This window comes from Aulonocara stuartgranti (genome assembly GCF_965226115.1).
Source record: "Aulonocara stuartgranti genome assembly, chromosome: 23".
NCBI classification, from domain to species: Eukaryota; Metazoa; Chordata; class Actinopteri; order Cichliformes; family Cichlidae; genus Aulonocara; species Aulonocara stuartgranti.
Genome location: NC_138958.1, coordinates 47,109,902 through 47,127,375, shown reverse-complemented (window position 1 = coordinate 47,127,375; position 17,474 = coordinate 47,109,902). Strand labels below are relative to the sequence as shown.

At 44.1% G+C, this 17,474-nt stretch overlaps 1 protein-coding gene across 1 annotated transcript in view; it reads right to left on the bottom strand.

Annotated features, from left to right (window-relative positions):
* Window positions 1–17,474, bottom strand: part of LOC309701484 (NACHT, LRR and PYD domains-containing protein 12-like) — a 1,104,110-nt gene that overhangs the window by 980,736 nt on the left and 105,900 nt on the right. The window lies entirely within an intron of this gene.

The following is a 17,474-nucleotide window of genomic DNA, read 5'->3' as shown; positions in this document are numbered from 1 at the left end:
TTTTCAGATTTTTTCGAACACTTTAACCTCGCTCCCTTGGCTCTAAGTCCTTTCAAAAGGGTAGTCCACTTAAACCACCACCGGGCGGATTGACGTAGTATAGTCCCGCCATACCACATAGACCCGTATGTGTGTGTGTGTGTGTGTGTGTGTGTGTGGCCCTGGCAGGTGATTGGCCACACCTGCAGCTGATCAGGCCTGTCGGAGGAGCTATTTGAGAGTGTGGTGGAGCTCTCTCCGACGCTGGATCATTGCGTGGCTTCACGTCAGTCTCTCGACCAGTTCCTAGTTTGAGTCTGCTGCATTATTGTGTGTCTGACGGCTTCCTCTCTCTTATGTCCCCAGGAGTTACGGGGAGACGAGAGGACAGCGAGCACGGGGTGCTCATCACGGAGAAGCGGAGACAGGAGCACTAGCACTGGGAAGAGGACACGTCACGGGAGTCGGGAGAGCACGGGATTTATTGTCATGTCTGTCCATCGCTGTAAATAAACGCACTGCTTGTACATAGAGCACCGCGCCTGTGTCCTCCTTCCCTACACCCCCACGGTCTGCCAGCCAGACCGTGACATTATGAGTGAACTTGGCTTTAAGTGACTTACAGGTTTCTCTGAAAAATACTTTCTTATATCCAGGTTCTTCCTCTTTGCTGCCGTCCTCCTCTCCTCCTGGCAGCGCAGGCTTGCCGCTGCTAAAACTCAACAGAGCTCCCTGAAAGGTTCAGCCAATCACATTGGCCATATTTGTCACATGAGGTAGGACTCCAGTACAGGACGTAATTTAACTCTTTCGGCACCGCTGGGTGAATGAGACGTTGACAGATCTTTTTTTTTCTTCTTTCTATCAGGTTTGCTTTTCTTTACTCGAAGAGATCAAATTATTGGTGAGGACAATTCAATAATCGCTGGATATTGGTGGGGACATGTCCCCTCCGTCCATGCCAAATCGACGCCCTTGCCCGAATCGATTCAATCCATGATTCGATTCGATTCGATTCGGGGAAATTTTGCCTCAGACAGTCAGCAATATTATAATTTAGATCATACCCCCCCCCCCCCCCCCCCACACACACACACACACACACAGCCTTATGGGTACAGTAGTCTCCCGCTACACCTCCTTTTAGCTAAAGACATACTTCACAATGACTCACTCAGCTCACAAGAACAGGAATGCAGAGCATTATCAAACGTTAAAATGATACACATCTCTCACTTGTTCACTTACATTTAAACGAAACACATAATTGTAAACATCTCTAACAGCCTAAGCCAGCTTTGAATAGGGCCTGAATGGATAACTTCAGAGAATTACACATCCAATCTTACACGAGGTCTCACCGCTCGACCAGATCTGGTAACAGTCCCTGTTGGTGTGAGGTGGCTCCTATTTCTCCTTAGAAAACCTGTCTGTCTCTACCACATAAGATCTGGGAGCACTGGCAGGTCCAACTACTGCTCCAGTGGTTCCTTCAGTAGTAATCCACACCTTCTGTCCTGACTCTATGTCTGCGGTTGTAGTGTTTTGCCTGCTCACGCCTCCCCTCCTCATCCTTCTCGCGAAAAGCCTGTAGGTCGGGCCACTTTGGCACCAGCTTCGCAGCAGCTTGTGGCAGAGAGGTACGCAGGTGTCTCCCCATGAGCAACTGTGCCGGTGAGAGCCCATGTTCCAGTGGGGTGGCCCTGCACGCTAGCAGTGCTCTGCTGTAGTCACAGTCCTCTCAAGTCTTTAATGGTACGATCAGCGCGTTCTGCCTCCCCGTTGGCTTGGGGGTACCTGGGGCTGCTCGTTTCATGTGTGAACTGGTACTCTTTAGCAAAGTGCTTGAACTGTTCTGATGAAACTTGCGGCCTGTTGTCCGATACCACAGTCTCGGCAACTGCATGTCTTGCAAAGGCCTCTTTTATAGCATTAATAGTGACCTCTGCTGTTGTGTCTCTCAGTTCACCAAGTACCAACGACCAGATTTGGTGTGTGGTAGTAACAGGCAAATGAACTTTTTTTTTTTAATGATTTGAATATATATGAATGCTTGTGCATAAATACACAAACAATACACATATGCTTTCATGCTTTCAATTGTGTCATTTACGTGATCTAGGTCAGCGGTCTCCAACCTTTTTTGCACCACCGACCAGTTTATGCCCGACAATATTTTCACGGACCGGCCTTTAAGGTGTCGCGGATAAATACAACAAAATAAAACTAGTACCGGTACCGAAAAAGAAGATTTATTCATAACACACGTGAAAAGACCCAGGAAAACCGAGTTAATGATAAAAACGATAACAAAATAACGCTGAAAAGCAATAAAAACCCTGAAAACCAGACATTTCACACCTGAGCCTCAACTCTCGCGGCCCGGTACCAAACGACTCACGGACCGGTACCAGTCCGAGGCCCGGGGGTTGGGGACCGCTGTTCTAGGTAGCTCTGTTTTGGAAGTTCAGTTCAAGCTAGAAATGTGCTTTGGAGTTTGTACGTGTTTTGTCTCTAGGGGCCACCACATATACAGTGGGGCAAAAAAGTATTTAGTCAGCCACCGATTGTGCAAGTTCCCCCACTTAAAATGATGACAGAGGTCAGTAATTTGCACCAGAGGTACACTTCAACTGTGAGAGACAGAATGTGAAAAAAAATCCATGAATTCACATGGTGGTATTTGTAAATAATTTATTCGTAAATTAGGGTGGAAAATAAGTATTTGGTCACCTCAAACAAGGAAAATCTCTGGCTCTCACAGACCTGTAACGTCTTCTGTAAGAAGCTTTTCTGTCCCCCACTCGTTACCTGTATGAATGGCACCTGTTTGAACTCATCATCTGTATAAAAGACACCTGTCCACAGCCTCAAACAGTTAGACTCCAAACTCCGCCATGGCCAAGACCAAAGAGCTTTCGAAGGACACCAGGAAAAGTATTGTAGACCTGCACCAGACTGGGAAGAGTGAATCTACAATAGGCAAGCAGCTTGGTGTGGAAAAAATCAACTGTGGGAGCAATCATCAGAAAATGGAAGACATACAAGACCACTGATAATCTCCCTCGATCTGGGGCTCCACGCAAGATCTCATCCCGTGGGGTCAAAATGATCATGAGAACGGTGAGCAAAGATCCCAGAACCACACGGGGGGACCTGGTGAATGACCTGCAGAGAGCTGGGACCAAAGTAACAAAGGTCACCATCAGTAACACACTACAACGGCAGGGAATCAAATCCCGCAGTGCCAGACGTGTTCCGCTGCTGAAGCCAGTGCATGTCCAGGCCCGTCTGAAGTTTGCCAGAGAGCACATGGATGATACAGCAGAGGATTGGGAGAATGTCATGTGGTCAGATGAAACCAAAGTAGAACTTTTTGGTATAAACTCAACTCGTCGTGTTTGGAGGACGAAGAATACTGAGTCTCATCCCAAGAACACCATACCTACTGTGAAGCATGGGGGTGGAAACATCATGCTATGGGGCTGTTTTTCTGCCAAGGGGACAGGACGACTGATCCGTGTTAAGGACAGAATGAATGGGGCCATGTATCGTGAGATTTTGAGCCAAAACCTCCTTCCATCAGTGAGAACTTTGAAGATGAAACGAGGCTGGGTCTTCCAACATGACAATGATCCAAAACACACCGCCCGGGCAACAAAGGAGTGGCTCCGTAAGAAGCATTTGAAAGTCCTGGAGTGGCCTAGCCAGTCTCCAGACCTCAACCCCATAGAAAATCTGTGGCGGGAGTTGAAAGTCCGTGTTGCTCGGCGACAGCCCCAAAACATCACTGCTCTCGAGAAGATCTGCATGGAGGAATGGGCCAAAATACCAGCTACTGTGTGTGCAAACCTGGTAAAGACCTATAGTAAACGTTTGACCTCTGTTATTGCCAACAAAGGTTATGTTACAAAGTATTGAGTTGTATTTTTGTTATTGACCAAATACTTATTTTCCACCCTGATTTACGAATAAATTCTTTATAAATCCTACCATGTGGATTCATGGATTTTTTTTTCACATTCTGTCTCTCACAGTTGAAGTGTACCTCTGGTGCAAATTACTGACCTCTGTCATCATTTTAGGTGGGGGAACTTGCACAATCGGTGGCTGACTAAATACTTTTTTGCCCCACTGTATTTCTATTTACATTCAGGTGACAGCAATCCATGGATGGTTTCGACATGCAAGAGGATATTTTCCCCGGTGTCCAGCGGGAGAAGACACTGCTTGCGATGTCGATGAGGTCCTGTGGCCAGACCCCAACAGACGGCGGGATCCATGAGCCCACGTATGCACAATTGTCATGATTTTTTGTGTGTACAGTATAGTGTTTTTTCTATTACTGTATTATGTTTGTGTTTTGCTTTATCTGAATTCATGGTGCTGCAGTGGACAATATTGAGTAGGCCTATTTGCTTTTTTTGGTTGTTTGTGTCTCCTGAAAATGTGCCTTCAGAATAAACAATGACAATGAAAGACTGCAGTGTTTTATATGAAGTAGACTAGTGTGTCCCCCTGATCTGATCTGCATGTGATGCAAGTATGTGTCATTTTGTCAACAGAGTTACATCTTGACAGAGGAATGTTAGGTTTTGACAGCAGAGTTTCAGTTTGGCACAGATGTGAATGGTATATTTTGATGTGTCATGTTTACTTGTGTTTAGAGTTTTGGCACAATGAGCGACGTTTTGCAAAATGTGTTCAAGCAACGGGCAAAAACTGTAACATGTTTTTCACCAAAGATTTCAGCAATTATAAAAATTCAACTCAAGCTATTCAGCTATTAGCATTCACACTGCATTTTCTACAGGAAGTACATTTTATATACCAGTTTCAGTTCAAAGTGCATTAAAAATAATAAATAATTATTAAAAATAATACCATCAATATTTTACTGCACTACACTTACTGGACTTGTGGAAGTATTTTGAGAACCATAAGAGATTCTTACAAATGTTTGAAAGAAAAAAAATCTTTAACATAGCTGGAGACTCGTGTAGAAATATGAATGAGTTTATAAAGTTTCTGTCATGGTGTGCTGTGACAGGCAGGTAGTAGGACCCAAACACAGGACTCTTACGTGGAATGAAACTTGAATCGGCAGCTTTTATTGCTGGAAACTCAGGTGGACTCAAGAAACTACAAACTAAGAAACAAGAACTAGGAAAACAAATCAGGAACTATGAACAAGAATCAAGTAAAGAACACGGAGGAGAAAAAACACCCAGCCCACTGAAAACTAAAGAAACCCCCAAAAACATGAAGAACAATCATTAAGGAACATATTTACATATTTAGAGTTACTGCAACACCAACACTGGGTCACAGCTTCAGTGTCAGTCGGTGACTTTTGGTCTGCAACAGCAGCAGAACAGACTTCTCAGTCTTTTGAAGAAGCCCTTTTTCTTCTTCTTGATCTGACGGTCTTCGGACTTCATGCTGGCTTCAGGTTCTGGAAAAGGTTCCTCAAAGGGAACATCAGGAACCGGCCCAATTTCAGAACAAGATCCGTTGATCATATGATCTTCACCTTCAACACAGGATTTGGACTCGCCATAGGGTTCCTCACAGGGAGCGTCGGGCTCTGCAACACTTTCTGACAGAGCTCCTTCGATCGTAAGGTCTCGAGTACTCAGACTGGATGCCCTTTCAGAAAGAAGTTCCTCACAGGGAACGTCGGGCTCTGCAACACTTTCTGACAGAGCTCCTTCGATCGTAAGGTCTCGAGTACTCAGACTGGATGCCCTTTCAGAAAGAAGTTCCTCACAGGGAACGTCGGGCTCTGCAACACTTTCTGACAGAGCTCCTTCGATCGTAAGGTCTCGAGTACTCAGACTGGATGCCCTTTCAGAAAGAAGTTCCTCACAGGGAACGTCGGGCTCTGGAACACTTTCTGACAGAGCTCCTTCGATCGTAAGGTCTCGAGTACTCAGACTGGATGCCCTTTCAGAAAGAAGTTCCTCACAGGGAACGTCGGGCTCTGGAACACTCTCTGACAGAGCTTCTTCGGCTGGTGGAACATTTGCCACTGAAAGGCCGTCAGAGGAGCGCTCACCATTTGTGCTCTTCACATCAGGACTTGAAGGGGGCTCAAAGATTTCACATATCCGGATCCTTGCTACATCAGCAATGGTCTTCAGCAACAGGGGTGCAAAGTTTGCAACTTGGATAGACAGAATTTCTTCAGGAAATTTCTGTCTAATCTCCGTCAGGATGCTGTCGACCAGATCGTCTCGGATAGAGCGGGTGAAGACGGCCTGTGTTTCCATCGCCGTGAGGCTCTTGGAGACACGATCTAAAGTGGCCTTGGTGACACTGGTGGAGAGGATACTTAGACTCTGGGAGGCCATGTTTAGGAGGGGACGAGGAGGAAGCTCCCAGAAGCCCTGGAGAACGCGGGGAACTACCTCGACCACTACCTCCTGCGCGGTGAGCAGTTTGCTGTTAGGCTGTTCCTGCTGCTTCTTTTTCAGGATTTCAACGTAATCCTTCACCGCGCTGAGGAGTTTAGGTGCTCTGTAGAAAAACATGATAAAAGTTATCTGTTAAACATATTCAAAGCATCATTTAAATATTGAAACACTGTAGCTGGACTGTTAACCCTGTAACCACCTTTGTAGCATACATGAGTTTCTGAGACCTCGATCTCATCAACATGATCAATACTTGCTATAATTTCTAAATGTTGTGGACAAAACTCTTTTTTAGTCTAAAGTTAACATTGTCGTTAACAAAAAGTTGCCAAAAACACCCAGTGTATCAAATGTGATACAAAAAATAAATACACAATAAAAGTAAATCATACACAACATGACATAGCAAAGAACTCATGTGTGGCTTTTGTTTAAAGGGTTGATAAACATCTCAGTTCCAAAGAATCTGAATTTTCTGGCTGTTTTTTGATGGGTTGGGTCTTACAGGGTTAATAACTGTATGTTACATGTGACTCACTGAAATTTAGGAGGTACGGCCTCTGGGAACTGAAGAAGCAACCTGGCTTCAAATTCAACGTCCCTCATTTTATTGCTGACGTTCACCGCCCACACCTGAAACAGAAAACACATTTACAGTGCGCTTATGTGTAAAGGTTATGTGCACGTAATGAAAAAAAGTCTTGTGGGTTTTCTCGTCTTACCAGCCTTAGAAGAGGTTTGGCTTCCTCTTCGTCAAAATCCTCTAACTCAAACTCCCACAGCCTTCAAAAGAAAGCAAAGCAGAGGTTTTCTCTCAGCACTTACACGTCATCACAAACAGACTTTCAGGTGTGACAGTAACTCACTGCTCTCTGAGCGTCTCCCTGCTCTTCTCCACCAAAAGATCTCTCAGATCTTCAGCAGTGAGGTTCGGTGGAATTAGATCTTCCTGCTGAAGTCTGAGAAACTCCGTCATTATCGCAACCTAAAAGTAAAGGAGACATTTAATCACCACCACTCTCAGGTCCTCAGAAATGACCTGATATTTTCTGTCAGCTTTGGTTTGCATGAATCTGGGTCTAACCTGAGCCTTGTAGCCCGGAAGATACCAGCAGATCTTTACAGCTGTTTCATAAATCGGTGTGTTGAACAACACCTGTCAAAGAAATAGCAATTTAGTCATTGTTACTTAAAATGATTCTCAGTTTGTCAACTTTTAAAACGACATCAAATTCTTCAAATTACTGAAATGCAGTAAAAGCAAAAGCGTCACATACCCTGATAGGCTTATAGATTCCTTGACTCTTTTCCATTTAAACGTGTTCAAATCAAAGTCAGGAAGAAAAACGTCAACTGCTCTCCAACGATGGCGTACGGGGGATCTGGACCTGAAAATGCTCTCAGCTCGGTGGTCTCGCACAGATGAGCTCTTTTGACAGTCTGATGTTTATTTATGAATGCAGAATTTCTTGAGCAGTCACCATGGAAACTTGATGCAGCTTCATGTTGTTAAATTAAAAGTAAACACTGTGTATTTTGCACTACACTCCACTAAACGTATCATATAAGTAAATAAAGTGTGGGTTAGGTCCCTCCTGTGGAAAGAGCCACACAAACCGATGGATCAGAAAAGACAAAGTCAGCTACAGCATGCCTTTTCATATTATGTGCCTGCTTATCTCCATTTCTTTACAGTAGATGGGAACTTTTGCAGTAAAGCAATGGCTTACAAACAGTGGACTGTGGACTAATGCAGACATCTGAAGCCTGACAGCAGCTGGTATATACACAGCTTTGGACAAACTGGCCCTTTAAACAGCCCAGAGGAAGAAGAGACCTCTGCGTTATCAGTGCAGCCTAAAGCACAATAATAATAATACTATTAATATGATTTTTAGAGCAATAATGCCCCAAATAATGAAGTCATTAATTACACATCCGTCATGCTTCACAGGAGGTCAGGAGTGACCGATGAACGTGATGCTACATTAGAGTCTGTCCTATGAGTTCAGCAGGAGGAGGTGAACCCACAGCTGGGACCAGTTCTCTAGTGGGTCCAGTATCATACTTGTGTTCATCCTGGTCTGAACCTGGTCAGAAGAACTGACTTCACTTTTGAAAATTCAATACTTATAAAAGGTAACCCCAAACAGTCTACAACGGCTGTTTTCTGTCCACCGAAGCAAATTTGATTGACCAGGTTTTTGTACCTTCACTTCTCCAAAAAGCAAATAAAGAGATTAAACAAAGATTTACTGAACGACCGTCAGAATTCCCAGAGCTAACGTAGATCGCTTTATGCTCTTGAGTCAGGAGGGATAAGAAAAGTGACTGCAAACATTGTGGAACGATTCATAGCGTTTGATTGCTTGTGTGAATGTATTAAACAGGAAACCAGGAGCTGCAGAAACCCAGTAATGCTGAAGACGCATGCGTGTGCGTTTATTACAGGTTTTTCTGAATGCTTAAACCCTAACTGTGATTCTTACAGCACAATTCCTAAAACTATTGATACTTATAGCAAAACCACTCACTGAGTGTGCAAAACTAAAAGCACAAACACTGCTTTGCACTCAGTTTGCCATTTTGTAACACACACTTTGCAAACCTGTAGCTACAATCCACTGCACAGCACTCTTTTTGCAGAACTGTAAACACAACTCACTGCTTTGCACTCAATTTCCAAATGATCAACGCACTCCTAGCAAAACTATACACATTTATGGCCATTATTTACACTATTTTGTCAACTGTCTGGCACACTGCCACATGTGAAAGCTTTTTTAGATAATTAGTTCACTTTGCAATCAGCCTAAGCACTATGATACAGGTAAGCTCTGTGTGTGGAGTACAATGGAGGGAGCAGGAAGAGTGAGAGGAGGCCGAGGAAGAGGACGTGGAGGTGAAGAAGTAGGATGAAGAGGACGACAAGGACAAGGAGGAGCAAGAGGAGGACGAGGAGGGGGGAGAGGACGGGTAAGAAGAGTAAGAAATAGAATTGCTGATGACATCAGAGCTACAATAGTGGACCATGTCATCAACCGTGGAGTGACCCTGAGGGAAGCTGGCCAACGGTTTTTTTGGTTTTTCTCAAACTTAAGTAACTGAAACCTTTCATTGAACTACAGCAGAAACAGATTGGAAATGCCAAGTTATTCTAACACTAGTGGACTTGTTAAACAAAACATTTGTTTCACTTCTTTCTCAACATGCAGCACCATTAAGAACAGTGGACCAGCATAGTTGGTCTGCATGAGCACACTTACTGCAACAGTTGTACATGCTGAAACTGGTTGCTGGCAGCTGATGTGAAGAAATGTCTGGACACATCAAAAGTTTTCTTTTTCATTTTCTTCCTCCCTTGGATAACATACACATGGCAAATAAAAACATGTAACTAGGGTGACGTGAAGTGTGTATCATCAGATTTAACTCAAATATAATGAGGCTGTCCATCTGTGAAGTAATTGTTCCTTCAAAAACCACTGTGACAACAGATTTTATTTCATTCATTTGATGGTTTTCTATTCTGTATACTGGAACTTTTTAATAGCCCCCCTGTCCACACATCCTTGACATGAGACTTTCTGCAGAGTTGCACATGATGAATGCACACAAAACTTAAAGTGTTGCTGTCATATTTTTTTGGATGTGGTTTGTTGTCATAATCAAGAACGTGTCTTATTTTTTATTTGTGTTGTTGCTGATCGGCCATTGGACTGCTGAGCCTGCAGTGAACAGCCAGTCACTGACTCTTGATGCTAGAGCAAGGACAACTGAGCTCTCTCTCTCTCTCTCTCTCTCTCTCTTACTCTCTCTCTCTCTCTCTCTCTCTCTCTCTCTTTTAAATAAATAATACGTTCGAGCTGTTTATGTTTTTGACTTGTTATGGACTCTGACTGGCAATGGGAGGGCTGGCGGACTCATATTATGGAGGTGGAGGGTAGACACATTTTGTGTGCAAGAGACCACATACTACAGTGGTGATTGACACAGACTTCAATGGACATTTAGGTGAAGGGAACAGAGGTTATGAGGTGTTGGGTAGGTGTGGTGTTTAGGAGAGAAATCTAGAAAGACAGATGTGGGGCAGATTTTCCAAGTGGAAATGGCCGTGGTGCACACATACTTCAAGAACAGGGAGGAACTTGTAGAAATATATGAAAGTGGAGGAAGCTGCACACAGGGCAACTAAATATTATGCAGAAGGTGAAATCAAAAAGACAGGAGACAAGGAGGTGTCAGGGAGAATGCAGCTATGCAGCATCAAATGGTAGTTTGAAGGATGAGTTTGGACATCAAGAAGAGGAAGTGAGTGAAGGCAGAGACATGCAGGAGTATAAACAGGCTCTGGGTAGTAGGGAAGACTTACCAGATGGCTGGGATAGTACAGCTTTATTGAGATAAACTGCCAAGAAGGGGTTTGACGTCTTCTCTGCACAGAAGAAAGGGAAAAAAGAAAAGTGATTTTGAAAGTATTTGAAGGAAGAGATTTACAAAGAAAAAGAAGTGTAGTTAGTGAAATGAAGAAAATAGACCAAGAAACTGGGAGGCTAGGCATGTAGCAGAAAGAGGTGACAAAGGAAAAGGCTCAGTGCCACGTATGTGAAGCTGGACCCCAAGGAAATGAGGGAATGACACTTGCTAGGCAGAGAGTGAGTTTGAATGGATGTTCAAACCCAAAAAGAAAAAGATATATTCACATAACATAGATTGAAAGAAGCTGCAGGTGGCACAGCAGCTTTAATGTCTTCCAGACAGGAAGTTTTGGAAAGAAATATCATCATTTCCCAGATTTTACTATCTTAGTGTTCTGTAACAAAATCACTGTTGTGCGCATGGTGTTAGAGATGATGATGATTACAAACAAACTTAATGTGCTAGTCGTGCTTTTCTTGAGGGATTTGTCCTTCGACCAGTTTTCATGTCATTGGAATCATTTGTATTCACTGATTCTGGCACTTATTTCATCAAACCAAACTCCAAGTAAATACTTTCGGCTTTTTGGTTTTGTCAAACGAACTAATGTAAAGAATGCCTGGCTGTGCACTACACCACGCAGTGGGAATTTGTCTTCTCCAGTTAAATTCAGGATTAACTTGCTTTATAACACAGACCTCAAAAGTAACCGTTATAACCCCAAACACAAGAAAATGTGATCTACAGCACAGTGAGAACTGGCAACGCTTATCTGGAGGGGTCAGAGTGAATGAACTGGACACCTGTAGAAGCAGGATTTGATTTCCACTGATTTCCTTTCCGATCCGATACCAAGTAAAATTCAGGGTGGTATCGACGATACTGATCTGATACGATACTCTGTACAAAAACTTATTTTTTTACTCTATCTTTTATTTTATCTCAAATTATAGCGTCGTAATGATCACAGGACATCAGATTACTTGTTCTTATCACTTAATGATGCAGAATTATCATATAGAAATGAAAAACCTGAAGTTGTGGCTATTTGTTGCCTGCCTGCAGCATTAAAGGACTCCGTGAGAGACGTCTGTCTCGCCCTGGCAGCACCTCTCCCTCTCCTCCTCTTCAGTTCGCCTCAACATACGCTCGTCATATTCTGTGATATGATTCACTCTGAGGTGTTTGACCAGGTCAGCGGTGTTACCACAACACCTCACATTCTTGCCACATGTATGGCAAACCACGTCTCAGCTGTTCGTGGAGGTAAAATACGTCTGCACATGACTCTGTTTACGCTCAGCCATTGTTGTGAGTGTGCACGCCAAGGGGCCGGACACAATGACGGGTATTGGAGGAATCGATATTTCAGTATCGATCCGCACATCACTAGTTGAGATACGTTTTAAAGTAGTCCAAAAAACAAATGCATATTTTCCCGAACCACTGTTCCTTGACTAAGGTGGATAACGTGATGAGGTCAAGGAAGGGTGTGACGGAGATTTGATTGAAAAACTTTGTTGTCCGTTAAAGTTTCACGTTGGCTTTTTCATCTTGAAAGCCCTCTCTGCTCGTGTCCAACCCGTGTGAACAATCACAGATGTGAGAAATGTAAACAAACCGTCCGCAGAACGCTGATCAGGTTATTTTAAGCGCAAGAAAACAAAAACGTTGCGCTCACCGTCGGCGTCACGGACGAGGCCTGGGGGTCCGGGCCCGTCCACAAAGGTCATTGTAACACAAATCATACGATTGCTAATGAAAATGCTATAAAGCTACATCGCAGATAAGTCTCTGGAGTAACAATCAAGGCCATGTTAGTTATTTGATGAATAGTATCTGTGCCACTCATGGCGCATGACTGAGGAGGACGTTGACCTCTGCAAGTCAGGAAAGTCTGCTGCTCATTGTATAAATATGAGATGTTTTTCAAAAACCAGCCAGCCATCATCTCGGGAGGCTGACTCCAAAGTACCATCTCACTTCAAACTTGCAAAACAAGTCGAGTCGATGCGAGCGCACTGCTTGTTTCTAGTTAGTCTTTAAGGATGACAGCATTAGTCTGCTCCTTTGTATGAAAGAAAGTGAGTCGAGTCCATGTGGTCTGGCACCCACCCACATTTCTCTGCTAGTGATCCATGAGGACTCCACCTTGTTGCCAGTTCTCTTGTGTGGAAGCTTCAGGAAATGACAGCTTCACTCTGACGTGTGTGAGCTGTGTGAGGTCTGTGGTTAGAAGTTTACAGTGTTTGCTCTTTGTGTCGTCTGTAATATGCTCTATGGCTTTAAAAAAATGGCCACATGTTTCTGTAGCTGAATTTGTCCATCTCTGACCTTCTGAGACTGTATTTTCAAACAGGGACGTTCTGACTTTTCTTCACCTTGTACTTCATTCTGCAAATGTTTTATACTCTATTAGAGTTATTACATTATTCTGTTATGCTATAAAATCAACCCCCATATAAGATCGTACTTAAGAAATACATTTAAAAACCTTCCTGTGCAAATAACCCAAGTTATCTAGAAGAAATAAAAACTGCACCGCAAACCAAACTCAGCTGTTCGACCTGTTGAGCTCGGGAAACTAACTGGTGTTTCATTTTAGTGAGTGCTTTGTTAGATTCCTTCATTTGAACCAAATGAAGTTGATTAAAGTTGATGCACTGATGTGTTTGAAGTGTTTTGTTAGTTGCGATGGATCTCCTGCTGTCTTTTTTCCTCATTATTAAAAGAGGATTTCTTTGAATTTCAAACATCCATTTCCTGTTTATCTGGTCCCGGGTCACAGGTGCAGCAGTCTAAGCAGAGAATCCCAGACCTCCCTAAACAACCACTTCCTCCAGCATATCCAGGACAATACTGAGGCATTCCCAGGCCTGCTGAGAGATATAACCTCTCTAGTGTGTCCTGGGTCTGCCCTGGAGACTCCTCCTCATGGGACAGGCCCCAAACACCTCACCCAGGATATTTTTAATTAAAACATCACAAATAAGTCGTCAGGTCTGATGGTCACATTTGTGAGATTCAACCACCATAAAGCAGAGATCACACAGGACACACTGTGTAACCCTCAGCTCAGGTGTGTTCAGGACATTTGCTTGGAAGAAGCCGTCTGTGGATAAATCCTGCTCTCCACCTCAGCTGTCAGGTTTATCCAGAGAACGGCCGTCCTGACTTCCAGCAGCCCCACAGTCCTCGTTTCTAATAAACTGGCATCACTGAAATGAACTGTCTGCCTCGCTGTTCAATAATCTGCTCTTTGCCAATTTCCCAGCAGAACCTTCCACTCATATCAGCATTTTTCTGTGATTCTCACATGAACTAAACATAAAAAGCTGAAGCCAACCTCAGAGTTCCCCGTAGTGAGGAAGAGTTTCCTCTGAGCCACAGCTGAGTTTGATGCGTCCACAAAGGAAGACTGACGGGAGGACAGACTCTGGGAGAAAGGCAGATATTAAAAGATATGAATACAAAGTACGCTGCAACAAACAGGACAGCAGATTATGAAGAGCGGTTAGACCTTCATGTGTCAGTCATTGAAATGTGATCAAAGTTACCTGTTTGACATCCTGATAGAAGAAAATCAGCTTCTTGGATCCGTTTGCAGCAAAGAATTCATGGATCAGACTGAACTGGAAGAATCAGACATTAATGACTCAAAGGTTCAACTCTGAGGAAGGATCACGTCTCTGAACTTACTCTGTCATCAGAGACGATGGCGTCTTCCACCGCCGCCTCCTCCAGGCTGCCGGCGTCGGCCAACCTGCTCATCAGGTATTTATGTCGGGCATCCAGAGCTGCCCGCCGTTCCTCCTTCACGGCTCTCGCCTGTTTGGCTACTTCTCTCCTCGCCTCATTGGACAGCAGCATCGTCCTTTTACCAGACACCTGGAGAAACATCAGCTCAGTCTACAGACGCAGAGACCAGTGAGAGCTTGGCCCAAACATCTGCAGGTTTCTGAGGACCACGTTTGACCCTGACTGGAGGCATCGATTCTGAGTGTGACTGCCTAAACTGAGCTACTGTCCCCCCTCCACTGAGACGTTGTCCTGTGATGTGTCATGGGGGGAAGTGTTCCTCACGGTTGGACTCGTGACAAGTTCAGTCAGTTTATTCAAACTTTAAAAAGACGCATTTTCAGTCTCTGGATTTCAGCAGAAACAAATGTGAACACAGCACTTTTTGATTGAGTATAAAAGGATGAAAGAGTCAGTGATTAGTAACATTGTTGCTGACTGATGCTGTTGTAGAGCTGTCTTTGGATCCTCACCTTCCTGGAAGCCTTCCCTGGATTGCTCATATATCATTAACTTGTTTGTGTTCAGTAGAATCAGGTGTTGTGGATGCAGGTCGTAGCTGTGTGAGGCCTGTACAGTCAGCGCTGTGTGAGCGCTGTGTAACGTTAGCTTAGACTTCTTTCTGTTGTTATCATCCTTCAGGTTAATGTTGTTTTCATTATGCATCACAGGAAGTGTGGGTGGCTGTTAGCCTCACAGCTCATGGAGAGTTGCTGCTGCTCTGCCTCCTTTTTGATGTTTCTGCTCTTTGTGGCTTTGTGTTACTTTGTGTCGTGCCTGAAACAAAGTGAGTCCATGTTACTAACTGTAGTCGGCTCTCTGTCTCGTGCACAGCTGACTGTTGTCTGAATGAAAGTGTTTTTGTACTTTGTGTAATCTGTTGGGTCTTTGAGCCCTTTTTAAACAGCATATGAGCCATATGTATGTGTGTATATGAAAGGTTGTTTGTAATACATCAAATTGTTGCTTATTCTAGAGCTGCTGCTGTGCCTGATTGGTCTACTCGCTCGAAACTGAAGGTTGACTTGATTCTTTTGGTTTTTTACATTTTGTCAATAAACCAACTTCTTTATGATTTGAACGGCGTCTCTGACGTGTCACAGGCCTGTCAGCTTTCTTGGTGATTGGTATAGATTTGAGCTTCATGCTCTGGCTGTTGTTGGGTTTTCCTCTTTCATATTAAAGCTTTTGTCCTACATTTGGCTCTAAAGTCTAATTCTAATCCCAGCACTGTGTCTGGGTGTGTGATGCTTGTTTTCCTGCTCTTTCTCATGAAACAGTCACAACATTCTCAGTCCAACTTTCACTCTTTGCTGCGTTTGCTGCAGCTGCAGTGAACATGGTGCCGTTTGCCTTTAAGAAAGTTGTGCACAAAGGCTTTTTCTCTAGCAGACAGCTGTGTGGCTAAAAGTCAGATCATTTTTTACCACCTCAGTCACACTGGACTGAAACAAGAGTGAAACTAGGAAGAATCAGAGTTTGTCCAGTGACTGCACTGATTTTCTTCATATTCACAAACTGATTCTAAGTAGTTGCATCAGCTAATCACCCGGACACTGAGCGTCCAACACGCTCCCTGAAGGGAAACGATTACATCCTCCAAACAATCACAATCTGTCTCTGAACGACTGGAATTATTCTCTGATTTGTCAATAACTGGAGTTTATCAATGCAGACACGTTGCCAACATGATGAAGTCAGTCTGAGTCGCATCTCTTTGGCTAACTTAACTCAAGTGGTTGCCGACTATTCTGGTTCTATTCCCATATAACAGCAGGGTTGCTGAGCACCTCTGTCACTCTGCACTTATGTTCCCAGTTCTCTTTTGTGGAGGAATTTTCCAGGAATTCCTGGGACCAGCTTTCCATGAGAGACCCGATCAGGAGCGACTGTCCTGGACACTCCCAGCATCACAGGGACTCACAAACCCGTCTACCACAGTGAGAAGACTGATGGTCACAGGCCCACATGTAGCTTTAGATCACACGTGTGCACTTCCTGTGGTCACTGCTGTAACTCTAGACTCACCGAGGGGCCAGTGGTTGGTGAGGCAGCAGCAGCTGAAGTCATGTGACTAATGGCTCTCAGCTTCTGTCCTCCTATTCGCCGGTGTCCTTCACCTGTCACACCTGGTCAAGAAAGAGTGAGAATGTTCAGAGCTTTAATGGAAAAGAATATTATTACATATAAAAGGCCTCTAACAAGTATTGTAGTGTTAATCAGGATGAAGTCCATCATGAACACTTCAGAGTGGTTCAGACAGTCGGTGTTTCATCCACAGAGCCTCCAGTCTGCATATCAAAGGATCCTGAGGAATGACAGTGAACCCCGAGTTCCCCTCATTACATTCATGTGTGTGACTGTGAGGAAAAGGTGATTGTATGAACGTGTGTGAGCGAGTGAATGAGGCTTGTATCAGAGTGGAGATAATGTCAGCGGCACAAGCTGGACGCTGCAGGTGTCACATGTGAATCTGTGCATCAGTGTCTGCACCTTTGTGGAGGTGAAGCTCAGGAGGTTTGGATTTGTTCAAAGCTCTGTCTGCTCCATCTTTCTTTCCCTCAGGCCTCTCCAGATCAGGAAGGAGGTCCTGTTCTCCTTCTCCCTCCTGGATTTCTGGATCCAGGGAAGGATCAAAGTCTCTCAGCCCAGCATCAGAGCTTCTGGCTGGGGGAGGACTGGAAGTTTCAGCTGGAGGCTGAGAGCCTGGATCTGCCATCTGAGTCACAATTCAAATATTCTCAGCAATCTCAAAAAGCAACAGAAAGGTGCCATTTTCATGAGCAGTGGGTTATCCAGCAGTTTGATTCATGTCAGCAGCATTTAGTTTGTAACTGCTGACTCACCTCTGGCTGTGTCCTG